The sequence below is a fragment of the Camelus bactrianus genome, chromosome 20, assembly GCF_048773025.1.
Source record: "Camelus bactrianus isolate YW-2024 breed Bactrian camel chromosome 20, ASM4877302v1, whole genome shotgun sequence".
In the NCBI taxonomy this organism is placed as follows: Eukaryota; Metazoa; Chordata; class Mammalia; order Artiodactyla; family Camelidae; genus Camelus; species Camelus bactrianus.
This window is the reverse complement of record NC_133558.1, coordinates 18,039,142-18,060,075: the sequence shown is the minus strand read 5'-3', so window position 1 is coordinate 18,060,075 and position 20,934 is coordinate 18,039,142. Positions and strand designations below refer to the sequence as shown.

General features: G+C 39.4%; 7 non-coding genes across 7 annotated transcripts; 3 read left to right on the top strand and 4 right to left on the bottom strand.

Annotated features, from left to right (window-relative positions):
* Positions 1-1,235: 1,235 nt before the first annotated feature.
* On the bottom strand, positions 1,236-1,309 carry TRNAI-AAU (transfer RNA isoleucine (anticodon AAU)). Its single transcript has one exon. It is a non-coding gene; the product is annotated as a tRNA-Ile (tRNA).
* A 3,354-nt stretch (positions 1,310-4,663) lies between these two features.
* On the bottom strand, positions 4,664-4,737 carry TRNAI-AAU (transfer RNA isoleucine (anticodon AAU)). Its single transcript has one exon. It is a non-coding gene; the product is annotated as a tRNA-Ile (tRNA).
* Positions 4,738-7,009: 2,272 nt separating this feature from the next.
* On the top strand, positions 7,010-7,083 carry TRNAT-AGU (transfer RNA threonine (anticodon AGU)). The gene has a single exon. It is a non-coding gene; the product is annotated as a tRNA-Thr (tRNA).
* Positions 7,084-12,606: 5,523 nt separating this feature from the next.
* Positions 12,607-12,688, top strand: TRNAS-CGA (transfer RNA serine (anticodon CGA)). The gene has a single exon. It is a non-coding gene; the product is annotated as a tRNA-Ser (tRNA).
* Positions 12,689-13,824: 1,136 nt separating this feature from the next.
* Positions 13,825-13,897, top strand: TRNAR-ACG (transfer RNA arginine (anticodon ACG)). Its single transcript has one exon. It is a non-coding gene; the product is annotated as a tRNA-Arg (tRNA).
* Positions 13,898-15,469: 1,572 nt separating this feature from the next.
* Positions 15,470-15,543, bottom strand: TRNAI-AAU (transfer RNA isoleucine (anticodon AAU)). The gene has a single exon. It is a non-coding gene; the product is annotated as a tRNA-Ile (tRNA).
* Positions 15,544-16,793: 1,250 nt separating this feature from the next.
* Positions 16,794-16,866, bottom strand: TRNAF-GAA (transfer RNA phenylalanine (anticodon GAA)). The gene has a single exon. It is a non-coding gene; the product is annotated as a tRNA-Phe (tRNA).
* Positions 16,867-20,934: the final 4,068 nt, after the last annotated feature.

Here is a 20,934-nt window from a genome sequence, read left to right as displayed (position 1 = left end):
TCATAAAGAAATGAAGACTCAGGCATTTGTAGTTGAATGCACGTATACTGAATCAGACAAAGAGCAGTAAAAATATGAAAATGTGACAAAGCAAAGGGGCTTGGGTTAGGATAGTTAATTGGGTGAAGTGACTAGGAAGATAAGGGTTAATTTGTATAAATTTCCCTCTGCCTCAACTTTCCAACCTTGACAATAAGAAAGTTACTTTCCTCCTAGTATAAGGAGGACATCTTTCACATGGGAATTTTATCTTCTACTTCAAAGGAAAAGGAAGATTAGAGTGGTCTTCTCATATCTGCTATTTTTCAAGTGCTTTTAGCTCAAAATAATCTTTATGCCAAAATGGCATATTTATACTCTGTCACATTTCACCAGCTTTTTTCTGTATTCTAATGGCAAAGCCCACAGAACAGCCAACCTGCCTCACAAAAGCAGAATTTTCAGCTGGACCACCTGAAACTAGAGATTGTTCAAAGTCTGAAGTTGGCAGGAAAGGCCAGAGTACCAGGTTCTTCCCCTTACCAGCTTTCTCCAGCCACGTTGGCCACCTGTCCCTACAGCATTGCAAGGTCACTTGATTTTAAGGCCTTTGTAGTTGCCAGGCCTGTGCTTCCAGTGCTTTGCATTTATTGCTGACTTTTTCCGCATTCCCACATCAGCTTGAAAGTGATCGCAAGTGATTGCTTCAGAGAGCGCTTCCCTGGCCATCCCACCTGTTATAGCTTTCCACTCAGTCTTCTTCACCACATCACCTTGTTTTATTTTCTCATAAGTATAATACACTTACCACTATTCAAAATTATCTTGACCCTTTATTTGTTTACTTGTTCATTCCTTTCACTAGAACGAAAGTTCTATGAAAGCAAACACTTTGCCTATTTTGTGCACAGATTGGAAACCTGTTGATGCCGTGTGTGAGTAACAAGGAGGGGTTGGAGAGAGAACTCTCAGGCACCTTTTATCTAAGGCTGTATGTTATCAACACTATAAACATCTGAAGCATTATGTCACCATCAAAGGTGCCTTTAAAGGTGATTGATTTACAAATTTAGATTTAAACTAATAAGCATATGGCAGTTGGAAAAGAGACCGAAATTGGTGTGATGTAATTTTCAAGATTGGGAAGATTTGTCCCAGGTACTTCAGGCTGCAATGTCGATGATGGCTGAAAAGTTAGACAACCTAAGGGTAATACCAACAAAGTGGCCCTGGGCCTGAAACCGGTCAGTTAAAAGTGGCCCGTACGGGGATCGAACCCGCGACCTTGGCGTTATTAGCACCACGCTCTAACCAACTGAGCTAACCGGCCTCGATATAAAAGGACTATGGTCTGTTTAATACTTTTAATATCGTTGACTTTTTGGAATTTCTTCGTATCTTCACTAGTCCCGGTCTCCTTAAAGGAAAAAGAAAAAAAGAAATCTGTATCTTTGTCAAGAATGAACCTTGCCTCTAAGGAGAAATTTCGTCTTCTCGAACGCACCAATTCCTTTTGGAAAGACACACTGACGCCTTCAGGAATGGGTTCCTTCCTCCTACCCCGGGAAGCCCGGAAAAGGTTTAAGATTCCAGAGGGCAGACTGGGAAATTGACATGCTGAGCGGCCAACAGGTCTTGAAAGATTCAGTTTAAACTGTGGGAACTTGAGTTTGCTCTTAAAACATAGCAGTAAAGGGATTCAGGACATGCTACCCACAAAATATGGCACCTTGGCATACTGAATATTTTAAACTGAAAATTTGAAGAAAAAAAAAACAAACAGCAGAAGCAGGAAGGACCCTCTGACCCCCCCACCTCCCCCACCTGGCCCACCAACCCGTTGCCCTACTTCCCTGAAACAGGTCACAAAACTCCCATGTGAAATGTGCCCTCCCTTGTACCAGGAGGAAGACATTCTTATCACCAGAGACAGGGAGCTGGAGGTGGAGAAATCTGTACAAACCTTGCTAAATTAACCATTTTCTTCCTAGTCACTTCTTCACCATTTACTATCCATAGCTGAAACCTCTTTGTCTTGTCAATTCTCCACGAATTTATTATTTCCTTGTCTATAAGGTATAAAAGATTCCTGCTTTGGTCACTTCTTCCCGTCTTCATCCTCTTGTGAAGGTTCCCAGGTCCATGTAAAAAGTCAATAAAAATGTGTATGCTTTTCTCCTGTTAATCTGTCTTTGTCAGTTCAATTTTCAGATCCAGCCAGGAACCTTAAAAGGGTGGAGAAAACCTTTCTCCTCTCCCACAGAAGCAATTTACCTATCTGATCTCCGGGTTTCTGTGAAGGATGGCTCTTAAAACAGGGGTGTTCCTTTTAAAGAGAAAGAAGAGTACTGAGAATTTACTAGCTGTCAGGCACTTTGCTAGATAACTTTATAAACATTATGGATTTTAATTCTCACTACTGCTGTATGCACTAGGAATTAACATTTCCATTTTACCAATGAAGAAACTGAGGTTTAGGGAAAGAGTCAATAGGAAGGCCAGAATTACAGTAGGTGGTCTTTGGGCTCTTTTCTCTTTTAGACACCAATCTGCTGGTTTTCTCAACTTTAAAATGGTCAGAATTTAGCTTACAATAAAGTTGGCATTTCAAATCAGTGAAGAAGAGATGGATAATTCAAAAAATGGTGTTGTGACAACTGAACAGCCAACTGGAAAAACAATACATTGCAACAACAACAACAACAGAAATAGCTGGACCAAAGATGAAGTAGTATAAGAAATGAAAGCATTCTAGAAGAAATAATAGGAAGACTTTTTTGTTTGTTTTTTGTTTTAATGCCCTTGAAGTGAGAAAGACACAAAATCCAGAAGCCACAAAAGAAAAAAAAATGTATAACTCTGGCTACATTTAGACAATTTTGTGCATGGCAAAACAAAAACAACCTTATAAGCAAAATTACAAGCAGAAGCCAGGAGAGTAGGAGACTCTTTGCAATAACGCTAGGGTATAAGATAAAGAGTCTCAAAAGGCAGGACCTTACAGTGAGGAAAAACCCTACTTACGTGTCCAGAAGAAAATCTGATGTATGTGAGAAAGTTCAAAACATGCCACCCCAAAACATGCAGCTTTGGTATATTGAATGTTTGGAGTTAAAGGCACTTGAAAAGCAGCAAACAGAAGAAAAACATTCTAACCTTTTTCTTTTTCTTAAAAGCAGAAGTTGAAACTCCTACCTGAAAGATGCCCTCCCTATACCAAAAGGAAAGTAACATTCTCATCATCAAGGACAAGAGAAGGTGAGGAGGGTGGAGGGTATAGCTCAGTGGTCGAGTGTGTGCTTAGCATGGACAAGATTGTGGGTTCAATCCCCAGTTCTTTCATTAAGAATATATAAATAAACCTAATTACCTGACCCCTCCCCCCCCCAAAAAAAGCAGACAAGGTGAGACTGAGAGAATTCTACACAAGCAGACCTTGTTAAAATAATCCTTATCTTCCTTTAGCCTCCCTGCATAGTTTAGTCACTTTTCTATAATTGTCACTTTGTTCAATCTAATATAAAAGAAAATAGGCCCCACCATTTCTTTGGGTCTTCCTTCCTTGCAAAGTTTCCCGTGTCGTATAAAATGGTATTAAATAAATTTATATGCTTTTCTTTTTTTCATCTATCTTATGTCAGTTTAATTCTAGGCCCAGGCACAAATAACCCAAATAGGATAAAAGTAAAAGTTTGCCTCCTCTACAAATGCCTGAAGGAAATAAATAACGGAAGATTCAAACATTAAACAAATGTGAAAGTGTTATCTTTTGTGTGAAAAAGAAGAAAAATAATTAATATATATGTTTACATGCATATGCATAAAGAAAATTAATAAGGATAAATGAAAAATTAAGGACAAACTTTACCTATGGGAGGTGATTGTGAGAAGTGTACTGATGAGGGATAAAAATGGAAGGGAAAATTTCAATGCAACTGTTTTTAGTTTCTGCTTTTTGAAACATGAATGCATTATTTATGCAAGAAAAACAAAATAAAATATTTAAAATTGTGTATCCTTTTCATGTTGGAATAAATGTGCAGAGTGTATAAAACAAACATCTTTGTCATTCATACTGTTTAAGTTTCAGACAATTTTTCTTTCTCATTTTTCAATTTGTTTTCCCTTAGGTGGAACTGGGGGATGCGGAATGACCCAGAGTTAGTAATATGAAGAGTTGGTGGTTTTACTATTTGTTTTCTGAGGAAGCACGCAAAAAATCCAGTTTTTTCCTCCAAGACAGTTTCCTTACAGGAAAACAAAACAAAATGAAATGGGGGGGGTGGGGTGGGGGAAGGCCCTCTGTTGTACCTTTTAGCTGCCAGATCTGTGCTACCGATTTGTTTTGTTTTGTTTTGTTTTTAATTTTTCCCCTTAACGGAAGGGAAACGTGCTCTGCCACTGAGCTATACCCTCTACCCCTACCATTTTGTTTTGAGATTGAGTTGGAGGAGTGATTGGAGCCTAGAAAATGTTCAAGGCCTTGGGGGAAACCAAATGCCGCTACTATGAAAGATTCAGTTTACTCCGCCCAAGTAAGATTCCAGAAACCGCTAGCAAGGAAGCTTGAAGGAAATGTGATTGTTCTTCTACTAAATTCAGAGATTCATCTCTTTCACGCAGTGAGGACACTAATGTGTTAGTGCGGGTTTCCATTTTGGAGAACAAAATTGTGATGTAAACTTGGCCCGTACGGGGATCGAACCCGCGACCTTGGCGTTATTAGCACCACGCTCTAACCAACTGAGCTAACCGGCCCGAATGCTACCAACCATATTCCAAATTGTAAATGACATTTAAACAGCATTGTCTTGCAGTTCATGCTGGGAAGGAGTCGCTTTCATTCTTTTCATCTTTTCCCACTGGCTTGGGTAATGGAGGAGGAAGAAGGAAAAAACTCCTTATTTTGCCTCAAGGGAGCGTCTTTCTTTGGAGGTAACTTAATCTTTCTCAAACCTCCAGTTCGGACCCAAGAAGATTCGTCAAAGTCCCCAAGTAGGGCTTCCTGAGACCATAACGGGCGGATCACGGAACTGACCACGGAGCAGCCACAGGCCTCGAAGGACTCGACACCCGCGCGCGGGATCCGGATTCCTCTCCGCTCCTGGAGACCATTCCAGGCATATCAGCTCCTCTCGGAAGCCTCGGGACCCGGGAACCTGCACCCTGTAGCCTCCTGTCCTCTGAGTGGTTCCGCGGTCACTGCAACCCTGAAACCGCAGCTGTGCATCTCCGGCCTCCCGCTGCTCGCGCGGGAAAGTCACGGCCCTGGTGTTGCAGTGCTGGTCAGCGAACACTTGGTGGCGCCCGATCGAGGGGCTGGGGTCAGCGGGAGCGAAAGAACCAGGGGGATGTCTTCTCTTGAGCATCTGACCTGGCCAGGTTCCTGGGCAGAACCAATCAAAGACAAGGGATGTCGAAGCCAGGGAGTGTTCGGAGTCAGGTCCGTTATCTGGACCGGAGATAAACTTTGGGATCTGAAAGGAGAGGAGGGAGCCTAGGCCCTGATAGGCCTACTTCAAGAGGCATAACTGCGAGGTGCATCCTTTCCAGCCCGAGCCTGATCCACCTGCGGACAGGAGACAACCCAGGGAGAGACCAGGAGAGCAGCTAATTCCTGAGTCGCCCTCTGCTCTCTTTGCTGGGTTTTACTTCTTCCCTCCTTCCCATCAAGACCATTCCTGTTAAGTTAGGAGTAGTAACATTTTCAGAAGTTAACTGACCTGGGTGCACTTTAAAAGCTTCTTTATGTTGTCTCCCTCCACTTATAAGTTACATATTTGCATATGTATCTATATATGTCTATATTATATGTTTCCTTTTGGATATGCATAGCTAGTTTTTAAAAAGTGTTCAATACTTAGTATTCACACTTTTTCCTTGAAATGAGAATCATATCCTTTGACTAGCTAAATTTGCCATTTATGTTCTAACTTGCCGTTTCAATCCTTTGCTTTTAACATCATAAATATAAATGATTTTTCTGGTCCTTTAGCACCTTTCCCTAAGTTTTTATATCTTTGAGTCTACTAGTAGGTGTCTTCGTTTGTTTTGTTCTGTGGTGAAAATTCTGAAAGTTTGTAGAGCAGAATATTATTAGCATTATCTATCATTCTTGTTCTACTAGGGTACTTGCTATGGTTAAGTGATTTTTGAAAACCTGGGCCACATTCCAACTTACTTTGATAGTAGGCCTCTGTCACTTGCTTTTTGTCATAAGTCAGTTCCCTAGGAAACAGAAACTGAGATGAAGATTTGTGTGCAGGAGTTTTATGGGGAGTGCTCTTAGAATCAACAGCAATAGAGGGTGAGGGAAACAGGATTGGGAAGAGGCAGAAGTTGAACATGATGTTGTAACAGAGGCCTCAGCTGTTCTCACTGGGATATCTGAAACTGAAATGGCCCTTCAGAAATACTCTGAATTGAGACTGGATTTGAGCTGCACCCAGGGGCAGATGTAACTTGGAACAAGGTGCCTTTTTTCTCTTGAGGACAGTGCCCAGAGACCAACTCAGATTTAAGCCGTGAGCAGCCAATATTCCTGAAGTGGAAGAAATCACCGCTTCCTGGAGGACAACTTGACAGGTGCAACACACATACTCACAGTTGTTTCAGCAACCCTGTGTCAGACGTGCTAATCTTTGATCAGTAACCCCTTCTTCAACACACTAACAGAAGAAAGCAGGTGTGGTTAAACAAAATGATAGTTCACAGAAAGTCATTTCAATTTTTATTTGGGAGTTCAACAAAAGTCTCTAACCCTGGTTGCCAAAGTTTATAGTCTAGTGAATCCAGTGGTGTCCACCCTGGAACAATTTTCCAAGAAGAGATAGTCATCTCATTCTAGTTCCTGTATTTATTCTTCCAAAAGAATATTTTTCTTTGGTTTTGACTGATACAAGGTTTTTTTGTTGTTGTTGTTTTGTTTTTGTTTTAATTCACCTGATAAACCAATTACTAAACTCATTAAGGCTGAACGATAGGTGGAATTATCTGTAAATAATATGTAATTTACACACTTATTAAGCTGGGCTCCGTGGCTTAGCTGGTTAAAGCGCCTGTCTAGTAAACAGGAGATCCTGGGTTCGAATCCCAGCGGGGCCTGCGTGCTCCCATTGCTCCCTTTTTGGTTTTGTGAAAAAGGTTTTATGATTTATCTGGAATTTTCTCTACAAACTAAAGTGACACCGAATCTCCCAATACTCAGGATTTAAGCTTTGCATGGGAAGAATGTGGTACTTTGTAAAACAGGGGTGAAAGATTGAATAATATCACGAGAAGCAGCCCCAATATATATGTATATGAAAAGTAATTTAAGAGCTATGAATATTTGTCCTAATCATGGTATTAGCAGATAGCGTAGCTATGATTTGCCCCTTGGTCCAATCGTTAGAATCAAATGATGGAGATTCAACAGCTTTAAAAACATGCCCTTTCAGATAGCCTTTGGATTTGCCTGGTTACTGAGAGGTTTTTGGTTTTGCAACCTTGGACAGACTTGGAATAGAGTTGACACTCAATTTTTTTGTTTTTGTTTTTTACAATGGACTACTGAATGACTAATGGCTTTTCTAATTTCAAGGTAATATGTAGAAGTACTTATCAATTATCTATGAGGAACAATGGGTAGTGCACTAAAGATGAAGATCCACGGGCAATGGTGGTGAGTTTAAATCCTCTACCACTGAATCTTTCTTGTTACCACTTCTAGTAAACCTGTGATTTTTCCCTTGCATTTTTGCTCTTAGCCCTATTCTAAAGGAAGGTAAGCGGCAAAAATAAAAGAAAGGGCTAAAAAACCTAATTTAAACTTTAAATCGAGTACTATGATAGTTGTTTCTATTTTTTTAGTGATTCTGGACTATAGGACATCACTGAAATTTTTGAAAAGAGGAGAATATGATGTCATCTTAAAAGAAGAATGGTTGGTGACAAAATATAAAAAGGTTCTAACAAGAGTTTGGAGGCAAATGAAAAAGCATTTTGAGAACTGAAGTCTTAGCCTCTTTTCTAGACAGATTTTTTACACAAAATTTCTGAAAGAGACAACAAATTCTAAAAACAAAGGTGTTTCTGTTTTATCTGCTCTGTTCCTTTTGTCATTCTAAGATATATCTTAAAATAATTTGTCAGATTCTACAAATGCCTATTCTCCCATACATAGTAATGATCACAGAATTCTACAAGCAAAGATTGCATCCTAAGTAGCTTCTTGCTTCTCACTGTCATGGCCCAACAGGTAAATTCCTCCTTTGTTGAACATCTGGGGATGCAAATGTGTCAGAAGACTGACATTTTAAAGAACTCTTTAAAATGGAGCTGAATCTAATCAATGATATCCTGTACCTCCAGAAGTGTTGAGGACTTAATAGTACTAAAGGATAAAAGGTTGTTATTCTATAAAACAGTTTGAACAGGTCGTGGACATTCACAATTTCTTCTTTGTTAAAGGGATTTCTCTCTAGTTAAAATGCTATTTCTTTTATGATCTAAATTATATTCTTCATTCACACCACTTTCTTACCACTCTACAGCCATCGTAATTCTTTTTCTATGAAGTCTTAGATTTGGTGTCATTTTCTCTGGGAAACTTTCGAGGGCAGTGGGGTAGTTTCCACTTTTTGGCTGTTCTAAAACAGGTTTCTTTAAACATTATAGCAGGTATATTTGATAAATGCATGTCTACTGCTATGTAATATTGATTTCAATAAATGGAAAACTGAAGACCTAGGATATAAAGGAATAGTTACTTTTAGGGGGCCTTTTTTCGGCGGCTGGCTTCCGTAGTGTAGTGGTTATCACGTTCGCCTAACACGCGAGAAGTCCCCGGTTCTAAACCGGGCGGAAACAAACAAGGGTCCTTTTTTTTCCCTTTACCTAGGCCGCCAATCTGTAATTCCTCTTTGCGGTACCAGACTTCCAAATGTAAATGGATATCCTTCTTTTGAGGTCCAGGAGTTTAGAATGAAAAGTTGTCCCAACACCACCTGCGCTGAAGCCCGCGTCTCCCCACCTTCCCGCCTGCTCGGGTCGCGGGCCCTTCTTTCTCTTCCTGCACTCGGCGTCCTTCCCATGGAAGGGCCGAGGGACCCGAAGAGAGTCAACCCGAGGAGACACCCGCTGCACAGGACCTTGCGTGCGCCCTGCGGGTCCCACTGGCTCCCTTGGACGTGGTTTTTCTGCAAAGTTACTTTCTCCTGAACTTCCGAGGAAGAAAAGTGCTCCATTTCGAAACTGCAGCCACTGCACAATAACTGCTCAGTTATTATTATTACTATAAGTACTATACAGTAGTTCCAAAACTCATCAGGCGTGGAAGGGGAAGAAGAGTTGTGGGGAGGAGACGGAATGGAGGGACGAATAAGAAGAGATTCCTGCCTTCAAGAACTCCCCGAGTATCTGTACTGGAGAAAAGAGTACCTGGAAGTAACTCTTACACCTTACCTGCATTTTCGGGACCCCCTCTTTTCCCTGCGTTCCCACCACCCCAGGAAGATCCTCTGGGACTGTTTCTCGAGGAACTTGGTCTTAGGCTACTTAACTCCAGTGGGTGTCCCCAGCAGTGGTTTCGAAATGCTGGACCCGCCCCCCACCCCCCACCCCCAGGCCCAGGGCTGACTCGGGGCGCTAGCTTGTTGCCGGGAGCCTCCTCTTCAGCGGAATCAGCACGATGTTCTCCTAAAACTCAGCATCTGGCATCCAGTGCTGCCCGAAGTGGGCGCCTAGCAGGCAGAGAGGGTCCCGGATGAAAGGAAGGATCCTGACCATTCCTGAAATCAGGTGTGCGGGTGGTTTTGAAGGATTTCCCGGAAATAAGAAACGGTTGAAAAGTTTGGTGACGTGTTTGTGTATGTTTTATGACATATTTTGCTAAAAATTACTTAAGGAGACAGTTTTTCTTTTGGAAGGGACATAACACTAGAAGAAGGATGCTTCCACTTTCCTGACCTACTTTCAGGGAAATTATTTCGTCTTGTCTCCAAATACTAAATTAACATCCGCGCCTGCAGTAGGTGACCACACGGGGGCAAAAGAGACCGAGATCTCTGGATGGGAAGCAGAGGCTCAGAATTTGCTCCCACCAGTCCCACCAGCGGACGAAGGAGGATTCTCATGATCTTTCTGATGTGAATTCTTTCAAACTTATTGGGGGAGAATTTAATTGGTTTTTCCTTAGAAGTTAATCACACCAGATCTCATATTCTGGATATTTTGGCTAGATAAAGGGAAGAGGAGGCAGAAGCTAGAATTTTAGGAGTCTAATACGTACTGCACGTTATAGGTGTCATATTACACAGCACATTATATATAACTGCCCAAAATGCCGACTCTGAAGCATTTCTCCATCCGTTTCTTGCCATCTGTGTTCCATTCTCGTGGGTCTTCAGGCAATCAGTCTCTCTCCTATCATTGGATATTGCACATGAAGTCCCCTCTAGCAGAAGAGCTTTGTGCTTGCCTCTCTGCCTAGTTATCTCTTGCCTGTGCTTAGCTCTCGGCTGGATTATTATTTTTTCAGGGTAGAATTTCTTAAAATCCCTAAGTGAAAGTCCTGTATTACTCATAGTATTGTATATTCTCTTTCCTTGCACATGTTACATTTATCAGTTTGATAATTTGATTATCGTCTGTTTCTCTCACTGGAATGTAGTATATTGCATGAGGGTAAGAGCAGTGTACGGTTTTGCTCATCAATGAATTCATACTGCTTTGCATATACCTAATACATAATAGACACTCAACAGATACTGGTGTTAAGATTGAACCTTTACCATGATTCTCTGGGGAAGGTATTACTTTCCTAATTTCAAGCTGAGATCCTAATTTTGAATTCCTAATTTTGCTGTGATCACCTGTCTTGCCTAAATGTGGAGCTAATGTGAGTTATGACTCAATATGAGTACTCCTGGCTCCACATTACATATTCATTCCTTAATATACTATTGTACATGGGTATATTTTCTCCAATTTCCCAACACTCTGATCTTTGCAATTTCCATGTGCATGAGAGGAAAACTTTTCCTCTACCCTCTTAGGTTTGTAGCTGGGACCGATGAATTAAACTGACAGAAGACAGATTAATAGGAGAAAGAGTTTACAAGTTTCATTGATCTTAATATTTTTATTTTAATTTTACATGTACAGAGGCTTCTTTACAGAAAAGAAGTGAAAACCCAAAGGAGAAGTTAGATTTAAAAGGTTTTAACAAACCTTGACAAAGAGCAATAAATTGTAGAGAAGTAGAGACAGAGAAAGAGGGATTTGGGCTTCCAGGGGCAGTACTTGGGGAAGGTAAATAGATGGAGAAACTAAGAAAAGATAAGGATTATTTTAGTAAGGTTTGTTTGTGTAGACTCATCTTGGAGTCGATTTTCCATCTCTGGTGATAAGGGTTGTTTTCCTCCTTCTGGTAATGGGAATGGAACATCTTCACGAAGGGACATTTGTGCCCTGCTTTTAGGCAAAGAGGGAGAGGACAGAGAGCCCTTCCTATGTTTGCTTTTTCTCCATGGCCTTCAAAGCCATCCTTATGCCAAAGAGGAATACTTTGAAGTGGCATATTCTAATCCACTTCACATGTTATGTTGTTGAAACTAATCATGGGAAAGAAACAGAACAATAGTAATAGCTGCCACTTATTACCAGCTATTAAATCAAGTAGTTATTGGTTTTTCATATATAGACTAACAAGCAAGCCTAAGGAGTAGGTGCTATTGTTACTTACAATCATTTACTTGTTTTATAGATACAGAAGGTGAGGAGTGGAGAGGTTAAATAACTTGCTCAAGATCACCAAGTTGTAAAATTTGGAGCCAGTATTTATATCCATGAGTGCCTGAGGCTAAAGTGTTCCACAATGTTGCAAATTTCTAGAAGAAGGATGGGCCTATGGAAAGACATGGATATGAAGCAGGTGAAACTGAGCATGGAATATGAAACCGATTTCGTCAGTTTGGGGAGAGCCAGAGAAAGCCAGGTATGAAGCATCTCGGAGGACTTGGAGAGTAACCAGAGATAACTCTCGTAAACATTATGCTTGTAATTGGTATTGCTCCCTAGGAGGAAATGGGGAAAGGGATATTTCAGGACAAAAGGAGGGTTGGATTTTTTTCATTTAAGGGAATGGGTCTGAACAGTGGTACTGATGTTGAGGCAGTGTTCCCTAAGACAAAAAAGTGTTTCAAGTTCAAAAAGATCTCTCTGACTGCTTTTCATAGAATGTTTTGTAAAGCTGGAAAGGGTGGAAGGAGGGAAACCTATTAAGAGATTTTTGCAATATTCCATGTTAGAATTGTAGGTTTCTTGGACCAGGGCGGTAGCAGTTGGGGTGGTGACAAGTTTTTCAGATCTAGGTACATTTCGAAGGTAGAACAAGACAATTCCCTCACATCTGTGGAAGAAAAGAATAATTGAAATGAAAAATGTTGCCAAGATTTTTTTAATTAATTAATTTTTGCCTAACTATCTGAAACGTTAAAATTGCCATTAAGTGAAATATGCAAGTCTGATTGGAGAAGGTTTTCTTAGGGACGCTTATGAATCAGTAGTCCTCTCTCTTCTTCCACTTCAAATGGGAATGTTCAATAATTGTCTTCAGTCTACTAAATGAGAATATTCCCGCCAGGAGCTGTGATGGCCGAGTGGTTAAGGCGTTGGACTCGAAATCCAATGGGGTCTCCCCGCGCAGGTTCAAATCCTGCTCACAGCGGTCTTGTTTTGGGTTCCAGTTGGAAGCTTCCACAAAGCGTAATGCTGTCCCATCTGGCATGCAGAGAAATCCCTAAGGTAACAGTTCCAATCTATAATCCGAATTTTTAAAGGTGGTGGGCGCCAGCCAGGTTTTGAGTCCCATCATTCCCTTTCATTGTCCGAGGCTCTGTGACTGTCCTGAGCCCAACCTTCCCCACGGTCCACACCGAGTTTCAGGGTTAGAGCACGATCAAAAATACCAGCTGCTTTGGGATGAAGTTGTCAATAAATCTGGAAAGAGTTATCACAGCAGCAAAGTGAATAGAGGAGACGTTGGGGTTTGAAGGACTAGTTTCTCTTTGTGATTATAGAAAGCCAGCAACTTCCTTAAAGTATTCCCAGGTAGCAGTCTTCAGTATTTGTCCTGACATCAGAGGCTGGTGAGAGCCATAAAAATCTGAGATAATACTCCATCATATTTGCCAAGCACTTTATACCACCTAGGAAATCAGGCACAGAGAGGATTTCACTTCTGACTTTGCCTTGACTTTCAAGCCCATAAAAAACCTCATCTCTTTTATAAGTACTTTTGCATTTTCAGCTGTTTTGCCTACTTTGAACAGCGAAGTAAATTTTAAGCCAATTTAATTTGTTAGTAAATGAGTTCCTGTTTTCCAAGTTTCTCTGTCAAATGGGATTCTTAAAATGTATACTTCTGTTGGATTCTTGTCTCCTTATTGCATTTTGTGTGCAGATGAATATTCTGAAGAAAAAAAGGAATGAAGAGTTCAAAACTGGGCACTAACGTAAGCTAGGTAAGAGAGGATATGGAACGGAGTGAGGAAACAAATTATTGAGTCCATAGAGATTTGTTCAAGCAATAAGGGCAGCTACATACTAAGCACCAGATAAATTTTCAATGCATAGTCACAGAATAAGTGAAGATTAGCCATGGCTTTCAATGAAAACATTTTATGTAAATATATTGTGCAATCAAATCAAAGAGAAACTATGCTTTTCCAAAGACAGTACAATCTCTAGTTGTAATCCCTTACCAAAAAAAAAAAAAAAAAAAAAAAAAAATCAAGTCATTTGGTGAGCATAAACTTTGGATAGTGATGAAAGTACTTATACGAAAAAAAGCTTACCAACCTGGGGCCAGTGGCGCAATGGATAACGCGTCTGACTACGGATCAGAAGATTCTAGGTTCGACTCCTGGCTGGCTCGGCAAGGTCAGTTTTTCTTTCACACTTCCAAGGTACTTTTTTCGAAAAGGATATTGAAGTAACTTTTAAAGTCCTTCAAATGTACTTTTGTGGAACTGATCCTTAACCTTCCATCAGTTGAGTCTGAAAAAGACTTCAGAAGCATCAAAGGACCCATCCTGAAAGATTTTCTTCCTACGTTTCATTTCTTCTTGAACTGGAGAAAGATTGGTTGAAAAAAGACCATTTGAAGGAAGGTTTTTAAATCAAAGAAGCTTTAAAGAAAAACAAACAAACAAACAAAAAATCTTACCAGTAACTTCTCCATCAATATTGGGAAAAGTCCTCACTCCTAGTGGACTCCCTTGTACAGCTCTTTCCTCGCATGGCTTCTAGCAAAAAGAAAAGAGACTTCTCCTGGGGAAATGTTAAGAAAGGTTCGGTTGTGAGGATATGGGGTGTGAAAGGCTCTGCCTCACTTGGGTCCTTTAGACAGAGCTTGGCCCTGAATCCAGGCAGATGTCACTCATCCCGGATACCACCAACCCCACACCACCCCCACCCCCACCCCGCCAGGGAGCCTGAACAGGCCATCTTCGGGACATAGGCAGGAGCTGGGAAACCCACCTTTGGGGGCAGGAGAACCAACAGGAATCCCTCCCCTTATTTTTTAAAGTAAACACTCCAGGAGAAGATGAACGTGAAGGAATACGGGGGGAGGCAGCTTTGGAGCTGCCTCTCTGAACAGAACTGCCTCCTTTCTCTGCGTCGAGGCAAAACAGAGACACTAGGGAGAAATCACTGCCAAGTTGGGGGAAAGTCCTCAAACTAAACCAAAAACATCTTAATATGTGATTCGATTTCCGAGTGAGTAGTTTGTATCCTCGCTCTGCATCGCGGGTAAATGTATTGAAGTTGCCAGTGTGCGCTATTAGAAGCACTGAGGCTGAAAGGAAAGGAACCACCCCACCAAGCGGGCTGCCTACGGGGACCAAAGGCGATTGGATTGTGAACAACTGCAAAGGAGAACTGGGGTCTTACAGTTTCGCATTCAGTTCTCTGCTTTTTACTGCTAATGGGAGAGATTTTCCGTGAAAGCCAAGTGGCAACCTCACTTGGAGCGGGCATTTACTTTGGAAACTGCCTGGGACAAGGAAAAGAAAGAAGTACAGGTGTCAGAAAGAACTAAGTCCAGGTCTTACTGCCATTAATACCACGCTCTAACCAACTAAGTCACCGGCCAGGCTGAGCCTGCTTCCTTTTCTCGATTGAAAGCGCCAAAATAATGTTTCCTGAAGTTTCCCAAAAACTAGAGAGACATATGTCGTAGCTCTTTTAACCTTAGCCTTTCCCTGAAACACAATCGCTTCGCTCCCACACTACTCCCTCAAATTTCTTCAATAAATTCTAACTTTTTATGTTACTTTATATTTAACAACAACAAACAAAGCGAAACAAAAACACATAACTTTCTTCTTATGTGAAGAGGAGAATGTCTGAACCTCTGTTTCTCAACCGCAGAGATTTGGGGGTATAGGTGCCTTGGATTGGAAATGCCCACCCAGCGGCAGAGGGCCAAAAACCCTACCCTCGATGGCCCGTACGGGGGTCGAACCCGCGACCTTGGCGTTATTAGCACCACGCTCTAACCAACTGAGCTAACCGGCCACCAGATAACGGGATTCCTTTCGTGTTTCGCCACATAAAAATTAAAAACTTTCTCTTCACCTAGCTCCCTCAAAAGAGACTTCTTCAAATCATATTCATAGATTCTAATGTTTCAGTTCTTCGGATTTGGACTAGAAAATCCACAGAGAAATTTTTGTGCAGAGGCTGAGCCTAGTTTATTTGTAGAGACAGCACTGTAATAGGATTTTCCCGTGGTGCAGCGAACCTCCCTCTTTTAGAGGCAAGTCCCTACTGAATCACAAATTGCAAACTTCTTTTTAAAGACTTGCAACTTAGTGAGCTAATATTTTCAAGTTAGTTCAAGGCAAGGGAAAGGAAAGCGAGCGGAGTTAAGGAAAGGAGCCGCTCTAAGAGTCGCAAACATACGCATTGACGTCAGCGTCGATGATATCCACAGACAATCCAACAGCACCCGAGTCACAAAGTACATCTGCTGGGTTTTTAATTTTTGTTTTTGTTTTTGTTTGGTTCGGTTTGTTTGCTTGTGTTTTGAGAGTGGCAGAAAGCTCCATTTTGAGAAGGGAGAGATTACGGTGGTGCCACACTAAATATTAAAAATTTCTTTAACAGCACATTTTCTGTGTCACTCAAATTCCATTTTGCGAATCAACAGATCCAAGCACTGGGTCGGAGATCCAGAATAAGTGAGATGTGCTCTTTGATCCTCGGTTAGGCTGTTGGTTTTATCACCTGAAATTGAAGGAATCTCCTGCAGCCTCAGGGAATGTCCCTTTACATGTTCCTGGGGTTGTATCATTTCTTTTGTATTTTTCGAACTTTCCTGCTGACTGACCCCTAGTTAAATTTTCCGAATATATTAATTTAAAGCTAAACGAATCAACAAGTAATGATCTTGTTGATTTTTAAGCCGACATTGGTGCAAGGGAGAAGTGTGGCTTTCTAGTGGTAACTTAAGGTATTCAAGTCTTGCCAAGGACTTCTGCCAAGTTTTATTTCTCTAGTCTTCAATAGCTCTTGTCCTGGGTTTCAAGAGCTAAGGCTTCAGAGTGCTTAAAAATCACAAAAAAGGAATCTATCTGATAACATTTCTATAGTCACACGTCCTCTCTACTGGTCAAGATGAACTACATTCCGGCTTTTGAGGATCCTTTTGCACTTCGAAATGTGTATATCGATCTCTGATGTTCCCATAGAAAGCTATCGCTAAAGAGTCATTCACTTGGTGTTGGGTATCTCATAGTTCACACTGCGAAAGGAATAAAACTACCTGCCGAAACCCGGGATTGAACCAGGGACCTTTAGATCTTCAGTCTAACGCTCTCCCAACTGAGCTATTTCGGCAACCCGACGGGCCATTTTCTGTCAATTACGCCTTTTAAGTAGTCTTAACAACCTTTTTTTCATTTCAGAAAAAAATATGAAAATTTTATGTCTTTTTTTTTTTAAACTACAACATATTTCCCATTTCAAAAATAATTATACCAACAAAAAATCAGGAAATGGGGAAATATTCAAAATCTCCTGACTATGATAGGAAGAATGAAAAAAAACAGTGATGAAAGAAAAATTTTATACGGCTCTTAAAGATATGACTTGGGGAGCCATAGGTGTGTGGTGATTCAAAACTTCATGCTGGAACGAGAAGCTTCCTAGAATTCAAGACAGCACCGTTTGGAATCATATCTAGCTTGGCGCTTAAGTATATTTTACTCTTTCAGTTGTTTTTATTACTTTCCCTTTCTATTCTATTAAGTTATCAATTATATACAGTAACGTACTCAAATCCTAAATATACAATGTAATGATTTTTACAAGTTTATATCCCTTTGTAACCATGCATGCTCTCTCATGTTCCCTCTCATTTGATACCCTTCTAAATTTAGCCACTGTTCTGAACTCTGGCTTCTTTCACTGAATACTGTCTTTGAGATCCATCTATTTTTTTAAATTGAAGTATAGTTGATTTACAATGTTGTGTTAGTTTCAGGTGTACAGCAAAGTTTTATATATATGTGTGTGTATATATATGTATGTATATGTGTGTGTGTATAATTTATATATTTATATAAATAAATTCTTTTGCATCTTTGTTCCCATTATGGGTTATTACAAGATATTGAGTATAGTTCCCTGTGCTATATAGTAGGTCCTAGTTGTTTATCGATTTATATATATATAGTAGTGTGCGTCTATTAATCTCAAACTCCTAATTTATCCCTCCCCCAAGATGCATGTATGTTTTTATCTGTAAAAGCAGTTGGTTCTTATTGATTGGCTTCCATTTTATGGATATACTACAGTTTACTTGTCCATTCTAATGCTGATGGGCATTTGGTTTTCAATTTTGGGTTATTATAAAATGCACTGAACCTTCTTGTGCACGGTCTTAGGTGAAAATAATCATTGATTTATTAGATAGATAGATACATAGGTCGAATTGCTGTTTTATAGGTTATATGTATGTTTTGGTTACTTGAACATTCTTGGTTTGGTTTTGTTGCTGGCTTTTGTTTAACTTCAGTATTATGGGTTAAAGTATAAAATATAAAATCCATCCCTAAACCCCCACCATTACATGCTTTCCCATTATGATGACAATTCAGTTCATTACTTCCCAAAATGGCAGAATTTAGTGAATAGGACTATCTCCTTCTATTATGTCCTTGACTATTTTAAGATTTTAAAAAAAGTCTTTCCACTTTTGAAACAGCTAGGGTTATTCATAATGACATTACCTCCTATGTTTACTTTTTAAAATAGACTGTATTCTTTACAGAATTTTTAGGTTTACATAAAAATTGTGCCCAAAATACAGAGAGCCATTCTAGCAAATATGAGGTAATATCTCATTGTGGTTTTGATTTGCATTTCCCTGATGATTAGCGTGTTGAATACCTTCCCATGTACCTGATACACAAGGCCTTCTGTATGTCTTCTCTGGAAAAATGTCTACTCAGTTCTTTTGCCCAGTTTTTAATTGGGCTATTTATTTTTCTGCTATTGAGTTGTAAGAGTTCCTTGTATATTTGGATACTAACCCCTTATTGGATATGTGGCTTGCAAATATTTTCTCCTATTCCATAGGTTGTCTTTTCATTTAGTTGATGGTTTCCTTTGCTGTGCAAAAGCTTTTTAGTTTGATGTAGTCCCACTTGCTTGTTTCTGCTTTTGTTGCCTTTGTTTTGAGGGTCAAGTCCCCAAAAAAAAATCATTGCCAAGACTGGGGTCAAGGAGATTACCCCCTATGTTTTCTTCTAGGAATTTAAAAATTTTGGATCCTATATTCAAGTTTTTAATCCTTTTTGAGTTGGTTTTTGTTATAGGATGAGATAAGGGTCTACTTTCATACTTTTGCATATAGCTATCCTGTTTTCCCGACACTGCTTATTGAATAGGCTATCCCTTACTCACTGTATATTCTTGGCTCCTTTGTCTAAAATTAATTGATTGTCTATTCATGGGTTTATATCTGGCCTCTCTATTCTGTTCCATTCACGTATGTGTCTGTTTTTATGCCAATATCATACTGTTTTGATTACTATAGATGTGTCATATAGTTTGAGATCAGAAAGTGTGATTCCTCCAGTTTTGTTCTTCTTTCTCAAGATTGTTTTGGCTATTCAGGGTCTTTTGTGGTTCCTAACAAATTATAGGAATCTGTGTGTGTGTATGAAAAACACCATTGGAATTATGATAAAGATTGCACTGAGTCTATAGATTGCTTTGGGTAGTATGGGAATTTTAACAATATTAATTCTTCCTATTCATGAGCATGGAATATTTCTCCATTTATTTGTGTCTTCTTCAATTTCTTGCATCAACGACTTATAGTTTTCAGTGTACAGATCCTTCACCTTCTTGGCTAAATTTATTTCTAAGCGTTTTATTCTTTTCAGTGCTATCATAAATGGGATTTTTTTTCTCAATTTCTCTTTCTGATAGTTTGTTACTAGTATAAACACAATTGACTTCTGTATATTAATTTTGTATTCTGCAACTTTACTGAATGTATTAGTTCTAACAGTTTGTGTGTGTGTGTGTCTGTGTGTGTGTATGTGAAGTCATTAGTGTTTTCTATATATGTTATCATGCCATCTATAAAGAGACAATTTTATTTCTTCCTTTCCAATTTGGATGCCTTTTATTTCTTTTTGTTGCCCAATTTCTCTGGCTAAGACTTTCAGTACTAAATTGAATGAAAGCCAACAGTGGTCATTCTTGTCTTGTCCCTGATCTTAGATGACAAGCTTTTCACTGTTGAGTATGATGTTAGTTCTGGGTTTTTCATTTGGCCTTTATTACGTTGAGGTACATGTCTTCTATATTCACTTTGTTATTAGTTTTTATCATGAATAGATATTCAATTGTGTCAAATGGTTTTTCTGCACCTACGGAGATGATCACATGACTTTTATCCTTTATTTTGTTAATGTGGTATATCACACATTGATTTGTGGATGTTGAACCATCCTTGCATCCCTGGACTAAATAAATTTAATCTTAATATATGATCCATTTAATGTACTGTTGAATTTGGTCTGTTAATATTTTATTGAGGATTTTCACATCTATGTTCATCAGGAATATTGGCCTGTCATTTTCTTTTCTTGTTCTGTCCCTGTCTGCCTTACCAACATTACCATTATCAGGGTAATGTTGGCCTCATAAAATGAGTTTGGAAGTGTTCTCTCCTCTTCTATTTTTGGGAAGCATTTGGGAATGATTAGTATTATTGTTCTTTGAATGTTTGATTGAGTTCACCAGTGAAGCCATCTTGTCCTGGACTTTTCTTTGTTGGGAGTTTTTTGATTACTAATTCAGTTCTATTACTAATAAGTGATCTGTTCAGATTTTCTATTTCTTCATGATCCTGTCTTAGTACATTGTATTGCTAGAAATTTATCCATTTCTTCTAGGTTGTCCAATTTGTTGGCATATAATTGTTTATAGTAGTCTCTTGGGATCCTTTGTACATGTATGGTATCAGTTGTAATTAGATATTCTTTATCAAGTTGAGGAAGTTCTCCCTTATTCCTAGTTTACTGAGATTTTAAAATCATGAATAAGTTTTGCACTTTGTTAAATGCTTTTTCTGTATCTATTGATATGATACTATGATTTTTTCTTCTTTAGCCATTTGCTGTGATGGATTACATTAATTGGTTTTCAAATACTGAAACAGCTTTTCATGTCTGAAGTAAATTCTACTTACTATAGTGTATGCATCATTTTATATATTGTTGTATTGTTTGTTTCCTTGAGGATTTTTGTATTTATGCGCATGAGACATATTGGTCTATAGTTTTCCTTGCTTGAAATGTATTTATATAGTTTTGCATTAGTGTAATGCTGGTCTCATACACTGAGTTAAGAAGTGTTGCCTTTGCTATTTTCTGAAACAGATTGTAG